Below are 9,916 nucleotides of genomic sequence, written 5' to 3'. Positions count from 1 at the left end.
CAGAATGAGACCATGCTTGTTGTCACAGCTAGGCAATTTTAAATGCAACAGCAAGGTGGACCGCTGGGTCTATTACATGCTTGGCATGATACTGGGTTGATATCTCACATAAAAGTTCATGTCATGTAGTTTCATGTAGTTGTAGCTACCCTCTAGTGTCACAGAAACAGATGGGTCTCAGCTGTTGGAAGGTTTCATTGAAATCAGCTGTCATATCTAGGCCCGTCTAGTTAGCACAGCTATCATATTTTGTAAATCTACTGTATATCCAAATTATATGTGGGTGATTGCTGAAATTCCCAATCAGATCTCAGATTTGGATTGTTCACAGAAAGCAACGTATATTTCCTGGTCAGTGACTGTTTGGTTGCTTTTTCAGCAAATCAAGGTACAAGGACAAGAAATGTGCAGGACATTATCTTGAAAGCTAATGAAGCTCTAGCTAAAGTTCAGACGGGAAGACTACTCTTTCGGACGCTCATTCTTTAGTTTATATCCCATACCATCCTTTCATTCACTCCTTTCACTCATGCTCACTGATAATTGCCTGTCATTATCAGGGGCTGTCAATTGATTTTAGCTGCTCACATCAGCCGGGCACATCTATCCATTAGCACAGCGACACACCTTCACTGCTAGCCTATCATCTTGTTGTTTTCTTTTTAAATCTGATTGTCTCCCGGCCTTTAGTTGTCATCCTGCTGTTTTGCATGCACCCTCCACCTCCCCATCACCACCCAGTCTTCGAAGATTCACCAGCTTCATCATGTCATCAGCCCATCTGTCGCAGAAGAGTCATCAACTACCACCACCACCACCACCAGTGTCTGGACTCCATGGGGGGGGGGATACTTCTTTCTGCTGCTGCTCAGGGCAGACACCCTTCAATCATGAAATTTCCCTGCAGAGTCTAAGCGCCAAAGACTTTCTGACAAGATGTATCATCACATATCATCTGATGTTATATATAACATATCATCTGCTGTCATATATCACATGTCATCTGCTGTCATATATCACATATCTGCTGTCATATATCACATGTCATCTGCTGTCATACATCACATGTCATCTACTGTCATATATCACATGTCATCTGCTGTCATATATCACATTTCATCTGCTGTAATATATCATGTCATCTGCTGTAATATATCACATGTCATCTGCTGTCATACATCACATGTCATCTGCTGTCATATATCACATGTCATCTGCTGGAATATATCACATGTCACCTGCTGTCATATATCACATGTCATCTGCTGTCATATATCACATATCACCTGCTGTTATATATCACATGTCATCTGCTGGAATATATCACATGTTATCTGCTGCAATATATCACATGTCACCTGCTTTAATAAGTCACATGTCACCTGCTGTAATATATCACATGTTATCTGCTGTAATAAATCACATGTCATCTGCTGTCATATATCACATGTCATCTGCTGGAATATATCACATGTTATCTGCTGCAATATATCACATGTCACCTGCTTTAATAAGTCACATGTCACCTGCTGTAATATATCACATGTTATCTGCTGTAATAAATCACATATCTGCTGTAATATATCACGTCACCTGCTGTAATATATCACATATCATCTGCTGTAACATATCACATGTCATCTGCTGTCATACATCACATGTCATCTGCTGTCATATATCACATGTCATCTGCTGGAATATATCACATGTCACCTGCTGTGATAAATCACATATCATCTACTGTTATATATCACATGTCACCTGCTGTCATATATCACATGTCATCTGCTGTCATATATCACATATCATCTACTGTAATAAATCACGTCACCTGCTGTAATATATCACATATCATCTGTTGTAATATATCATATGTGAACTGCTGTAATATATCACATATCACCTGCTGTAATATATCACATGTCATCTGCTGTTATATATCACATATCACCTGCTGTTATATATCACATGTCATCTGCTGTCATATATCACATTTCATCTGCTGTAATATATCATGTCATCTGCTGTAATATATCACATATCTGCTGTAATATATCACATATCACCTGCTGTAACATATTACATGTCATCTGCTGTCATATATCACATATGACATCTACTGTAATAAATCACGTCACCTGTTGTAATATATCATATGTCAACTGCTGTAATATATCACATATCACCTGCTGTAATATATCACATGTCATCTGCTGTTATATATCACATATCACCTGCTGTTATATATCACATGTCATCTGCTGTCATATATCACATGTCATCTGCTGTGATAAATCACATATCATCTACTGTTATATATCACATGTCACCTGCTGTCATATATCACATGTCACCTGCTTTAATATATCACATAACATCTGCTGTAATATATCACATGTCATCTGCTGTCATATATCACATATCATCTACTGTAATATATCACATATCACCTGCTGTAATATATCACATGTCATCTGCTGTTATATATCACATATCACCTGCTGTTATATATCACATGTCATCTGCTGTCATGTATCACATGTCATCTGCTGGAATATATCACATGTTATCTGCTGTAATATATCACATGTCACCTGCTTTAATAAGTCACATGTCACCTGCTGTAATATATCACATGTTATCTGCTGTAATAAATCACATATCTGCTGTAATATATCACGTCACCTGCTGTAATAAACATTTTCTTAACTTCATTCATTTGTCTCTCCAGATTGAAATGCAGGTTTTTTAGAAGTCTGTTGCTCTCTTTGTGTTGTATGGCAGCCCGCTGTCTGGCTAATGGACAGTGTGATCATCAGCCTATTATAGTTAGAGCAGTTACATTACCACTTTATGGATGGTTTAGGTATATCTATCAGCAAAAATGTTATATAATATTCATAATTCTGAATAATAAGCAAACCATTAATTAAAATCATTGTGTTTTCATTAGAGTTTAATTACATGAATTTAAAAATCATTGTGTTTTTGTCCTCATACAGTGAGCTTTTTATAGCTCCAGGGAAAACAAAGTCTGTCATCTTTCTACAATATCTCAGAGTGGACAAGGACATACCACTAAATCATACATACTGGACCTTTGAATACAATTTGATTGAAAACAGGCAAAGGGAGTTTGCTGTGCATAGACAAATTATCAGTGGAATTGCAACCCCGATTGGGAGATCTGTGAAACCAAAGACTATTTTTGAAACCAAACAAATGCTTTCCCTTAGGTGACTTTTTGTTTTCTTAAATGAGTGCAATGAATATTAACAGAAAAAACAAACAGGAAATCATTACTTACTTTTTTCAAAGACACTTTCTACAATTACATACAAAGAGACAAAACCTCGCTATAATTAAGCTAAGGTTAATGTATTTGTGAGGCTGAGGTTAGGTGTGCTAACAGGCTAATCTTTTTTTTTAACACCCTAGCTGATGGCAGGTTCAGGATGCACATGTTTTCAGTATTCACCTTCGGACCATATTCCATCCCACTCTGTGTCCCACCAACTTTGAAACCAAACCTTCCCCCTTTGTTAAATTGACTAGAATAGAAAATATAAGCACAGACACACGTGTCAAATCAGGACAAACCCTTTACTAGAGGGAGTTAGAACAGGCTGGAAAAAGTTTGTAACCCAGTTGAACTGAGCTCTGTGTATCCTCTGACTCTTTTCTATCTCTGGCTCTGTCTATATTTGTCTCCCTCTCTTCCCGTCTCTCTTTTTTTCGCTTCCTCTTTGTTTAACATTTCTTTGTTCAGTCAACTGTAAGCTATTTCCAAATGCCACAGTCAGTGGCATCAATGGCAAACTAAATCTTGCACACATTGTTCTCGCATGCACTGTTTGCTTCATTGCACAAGAAATGACTTTGGATGTTCAGATTATCTACACACATTGCAGCCAAAATGTCATACTTCAATGGCAGGAAGAATCGACGGATAAAATATGAATCTTTATAAGCATGCGCACGTACTTATGGTGTAACAGTGCACAACTTTAAGACCCTTTATTTGCTGTATCATACCCAGTATGCTCTCATGCACTGTTTCTTGTAGTATACTCCATTTGAGCTATTCTTATCTGTACCCTATCCTCCACTGCTCTAATGACCTGACATCTCCACGGGGATCATTAAAGTTTCATCTGACCTAATCTAAAAATTGAAGTCCCCTTAAGCAAGGCACTTGTCTGCTCCAGTAGAGCTGCTCAGCATCCATCAGTAGGAAATGTGTGTTGTGCTGAGAGGCTGCTTGCAGGTGTCAGTGTGTGTGTGTGTGTGTGTGTGTGTGAGTGTGTGTGTGTGTGTGTGACGCACAATGCTGCAGGGAGGAACACATACCCATTTAGAGCTATGTTAACACAAAAGAATATGTCAGCCCTTTGGTTATTGGATTAGCAGACAGTGGTGATGAGACGGTGAGGTGATTATGCAGAAGTGGTGAGTTGTTATCTGCTCAATGCCGTGTCTGGCTTTTGCATCTGGCAACGACAAACAAACACAACACCCACCTATCACACTGGCGCATGGTGATATCATGCGGGAGAGAGACGGGTAGAAAGGGAGAGGGCGGTGGAGTCAAGACCTAACAGCCTATCAGCCTGTGTGTCTATGAAACAATAATGAGGTTCATGTAAATCACAGTTTACCCTTCATTTGCCTTTCCTCCATCCATTTATCTTTCAATTTATGTCAATAAAGTGTTACCTAAGGACGTGAGAACCAGGCTGTTTAAAAGTCCAGCTACGGACATATAAATATTCTCATACATGATTGGAACACCCCTCACCGACAAACAACCATATGGTTGTCTATGCAAGCGGCATAATGGGAACAAAGTGGGATGCCAAGTAATGTGGTACAAGGATTGACAAAGTCGCAGATGGTTTCGATTTTTTGAATTGTTGTTTCCTGTTTTATTTTGTAGTTTTAGCCTCTGTGTCATCTTGCCTTCATCATTCGGCGTTCCTATGTTTTTCCCCAGCCCTGGTGTGCTCCCGTGTTCTGCATTTGTTCCCCTTGGACTGGTTTTCAGCTTTCATTGAAAGCTCGCTTTTTGTTGTGAATCTGCCTGCTTCCATGTCTTCATTTGGGTCCTGTTTTTGTATACCTGACAGCAGATGGAGGAGGTTGGCGTGAATGGATGGGTCAAACACACTCATGGTATGTGTCCACAAGGGTATGCTTGGACGCAAGGGCTCTCGATGTTCCCAGCATTGAGCGCTTAACAAACACCCTCCTAGAACCGCACAGACACACCTGGCTGAACCTGATTGGACAAACTGGGATTGGTTCTGCTCTGGGATTTCAAATCTGGGATTTAGAAAAAGTTCTCTCTCTTTTATGTGGGGCTAAAAGTTTTGTTTCTAAAGAGATTTCACGTGAGAAATAAGCATGCAGTTCATAAATCTGTCTTCATTTTAACTGGACAGTGGTCAGGAGTTCTCAGCGGGGGGGTGAGTCATGCTGGACGACCCTGATCTGCATTAAGTAGCCTAGACCTTGACTTTATGCAAATGAAAAGCAATACAACGTCTCGTCTTTTCAAAATTCAGCGCAACTCTATACCTGAATGCATTGCGGAGCTGCTTATGACTGGGAAGTGTAGAAACAGCGGATCCTGTGGACACGTACCATCAGGCTTTCACCCAGGAAACCGCATGTGTCCTTTGAGAAACCAAAAATCACTTTAATGTACTTGATGTATTTAAATTATGTAACATAATTATGCAACAACCATCAAAAGGTCCGGTACTGTCACTGGCACTCTCCAACCATCATATACGTTGGGCTATGATGTTTTGGTAATGATCATTTTGGGAGTTATTGGCAATCAATGTATGAGGATGTGTTGGACTGAAAGGTTTGGCTTCTAGACACCTTTTAAATCAGGTCTTAATATGTGATCCATCTTATTTTTTCTTTTTAGTCACGCTTGCAGCACAGCTCTGTGTATGGAAATGTTGGTCCAGACTGAAGTATCTCCCAAAACTGGATGGACTGCCATGAAGTGCACAGATATTCGTGTTCCCCCCAAGAAGATGAATCCTACTGACCTTGCTGATCCCTGACTTTACTCGCGCTGCCACCATGAGGTTGAAACATTGTTTTAATGAAAATGCTGGATGGATCGCCAATAATAGTTTTTTATTGAGAGTATTTCAAAATTAACCATAGATCTTTCTCATCATTACTCTCATATATTTTTTCCAAAAATATAATCACAAACTTAAAAAAAATAAGAACTACAAAGCATAATGACAACAACTTCTTTAAAGCACAATAAATAATACATTCATTGAACTCCTTTATATTACAAAGGTTGGGGATTTATTTTGTCCATTATTTACATCCAGAAGACATTAGAAGATTAAACTGCCATGGCATTGTATCCATTGAATTTACCTCAATATGACTGGCATGTGCTTGCTTGCAGTTTTAAAGAAGGGGTTGTCCACTATATGAATGTCCTGCCATTTCAATACAGTGTTGCAGGCGTTTCCTTCTGTAACCGTTTATTGTTACAGTTTTCATACTTGCAGCCAAAATGTTAACCTCATGTCTTATGGTGTTTAGTGCTAATTAGCAACGATTATAACGTGAACGTGCTAAACTAAGATGGCAAACATGGTCAGCATCATACCTGCCTGGCATCAGCATGTTAGCTTTGTCATTGTGAGCAACTAGCATTGAGCACAACTACTGTGCCCAAGTACACCTCACAGACCCAGTAGCATAGCTGTTGAGTCTACTCTGTTTGACTTTGAAAAGATTTTGGCAAGGCGGCACAGACATTTAGGTTACACCACAATTATGGTGGTCTGGCAGATTCAGTAGCATTTCATTTCTCATTTGCAATGCATGCATTCATGGGAAATTAGCATTGCTGCTTGTATTGCAAGCTTTAGAAATATTTCAAACAATGCCAGAGTTCTGCTTACTAAGATGTAGACAGTTGTCTTTTGTTCGGACCCATAGTGTTATCTTTTCACTGAGTTATATGCAACACATTATGTGTAAGGCAGCTCTTCCTCTGATAAATCCTTGTGTAGACTGAGGTCTGCGAAGGTTACAGCTCATCAATTGTTCTGTAGTGAATAAAACATGACACGGCCTTCGCTAATGTCTGAATAACATCCTTTTCTGTGAAAGCAAGTTTTAAAGAAAATCATCTCTCTGAAGTTTGTCCTTTATCTAAAATTCAAAGAGACATGAAGAAGCTCTGGTTGAAGAGAGTTTTTTGAAGTTATGCTGTATGAACACCCTGCAGGTCTTTTGATCCACTCCAAACTGCCACAAACCATACATCCATGATGATATTGGATATATGTGCTAATATTGAAGCATCAGTGTATCTTCTCTAATCTTTGCTTTTTTGTCTGCGCCAGTGTCAGCATTCATTGGGACTCGACACTCAAGTGTGCGATCCATTCATCCTCATTGCAATCCATATCAGTCAGAGTTACTCTCTCTGGACAGCAGTTCATCATCCTCAATGTCACTTGCTTCTTGTCCCTGCCCCAAAACATGCACCTCCAGGACTTGGGAAAGAGATTTTTCCCCCACACTTTCGACAGTCTTTGCCATAAGCTGTGAATTTGTTTGCAGCATATTTATTCCCTCATAAGTCACAGTCTTGCTGGCTTGGTTCAGTTTGTGTTCCTGTGACTGCTGTTTATCAGTTCTCTTTATGGGTTTTTGCACTGCATCAACAGCAGCTGCTTCACTGTCATTGTCAAAGGACTTCAGGTGTAATCTTTGTGCTTTCAGATGCCGAGCAAATGCTTACAGCCTTTTCCAAGGTGTTCTGTTTCTTTTAGTAAAAGCGTCTGTCTTGTCATGCACTCCTATTATCTGGGCTTTTATCATGGAATCTCACAGTGTACTAAAGTTACAGGATAGACTCTTGAGACGCAGGTCTGTCACACATAGCTCTGAGGTACCTTTTCACGGCAGACATTTTGACTTGTCAAAGCAGGAGAAGCGCAGATGTGAACAATAATGTTACATGGGCTCCATTTTATTAAGTGTAGCTAAATAGAATGCAGTCATCATTAATATGATAAACAGTATTCCACCTGTGCCTCTCCTGCTTTGACAAGCCAAAATGTCTGCCGTGAAAATGATCTATTGATTCATTCTCTTTTTGCATTCAGTCCCTGAAGACATACCATCCTCTGTGTACAGTTGCCCTTAAACTTTCCCAGTACTGCAGGAAATGTATCTCCTTCTTCCACCAAAAAGATAAATATATGTTGTACACATCTGACGTGGCTTAGGACTTTGTTCTGACGATCATCTCTTTCATCCAGTCTGATCGACACCGAATCAAGCAAGGTAGCAAGGTAATTAATTTTAACTCCTTCATCGCCACTCTCAAATTTTTAGATTTACTCCTGATACCATGTATCGCCTGTTTATTGATTTACATCTGCACATACAATGTAATGCAATTCTATGTAATGTAAACAGCACCAGCTGTATATTTCTTGTATCAGTACACTGGGTCGAAAGTACGATGTGGATGTATCCTGGTGATCATAATCCCTTATTGCTAGTCTGTGTTACTTAACCCTGGCCAACAGGACTTCCAACAAGGTTGGTGAGGACTGAAAAACAATTTGCAGTGGGTAGATGTGACTGCAGACTAGGCCACTCAATTGGCTGCTTGCGCTTGCAAACCTTCCCATGCCAATGAACATATAATCAACAGAACAAATAGATTGTGTAGTGCTATCACTAACAGGTCTACTATCAAGCCTGTGGATGAAGTTAGGCTAATGTCAGTTTAACAGTTTGAGAGAAAAGTTGAATCTTTGAAAAATGTCCATGAATCTCAGAATATCTTAGTATTTAGTGTGTCCCCTTTTGCTTTAAAGACAGCATGCACACGAGCTGGCATGGGCTCCACGGGCTTGGGTAAAACCTGATGACTCATGTTATCCCAGCATGATCTGACAGTGTTCCACAAAGCTCCCAGTGATGTCACAGAACGCTTGGTCTTCAAGTGCCCACATAAATATTCAATGCTACAAACTTGTGCAGTCCTATAAAATGGAAATACTCCAGTAAAGTAGAAATAAAGCACAAGCCTTAGGATTATATAAATCCATAAGTGTGCTTAACTTCCATCACTGATGAAAAGTGAATATGAAAAAAAACCTTGAGATTATTTGAGTTTACCACTGTGGTATACATTAACAGAAAGATTTTTAATGTGCTCTTCTCAGAAGTGGTTAACACTTCAGAAGATGTTCCAGCCTCTTCAAGTGACGAGAAGGAGGGGGGACACTTGAAACTGCTATTCAACAACCTGATATGACATTTTCCTTAACTGCAATATATGGTATTTTTTTTATGTATGACTAATAGTTGTGTAATGTTATGGGCCATTAATCGTGGCCTGTGTGCTGATTGCGTGGGGCTGCCCATTGTGAAGACAGCAGCTACGGAGAGCAACTGAAAAAAGATAAAGGCAAACTACAGAGAGGTGAAGCACAGCAGTGCAGACAGGCAGTGAATAAGTGAGCTGTGCCTCTGTGGATCCTGTCACCAGCACAGATCTGAAGGTGAAGTTGCACCGCACAGCTTCTGAGGCTGGTGGGAGGGAGCTGATCTCAACTCTATGCCACTAATCAGATTCCTTTTTAACCCCCCCCCCCCAAGTGTGTCCTCCTGAAACCCTGCACCTCAAGTACAGAGGAGAAAAGATGTTTCCACAGCAACACAGTTAAAGATGCTCATACTGGTCACTGTTTGAGCTGGAGTCATGGGTGTTTAAAGGTCAACACAGATAGTATTTTGTTGAATATTGTACCTCCTGTACGTTACTTTTGTCTTTACGATACAGATGGAACTATCAGGAAAAATCCCCACATTGTTGCTTAACATTAAATATACTTTCATA

Source organism: Pagrus pagrus (genome assembly GCF_965226575.1).
Source record: "Pagrus pagrus genome assembly, chromosome: 12".
Taxonomy (NCBI): domain Eukaryota; kingdom Metazoa; phylum Chordata; class Actinopteri; order Spariformes; family Sparidae; genus Pagrus; species Pagrus pagrus.
This window is presented reverse-complemented; position numbering follows the sequence as displayed.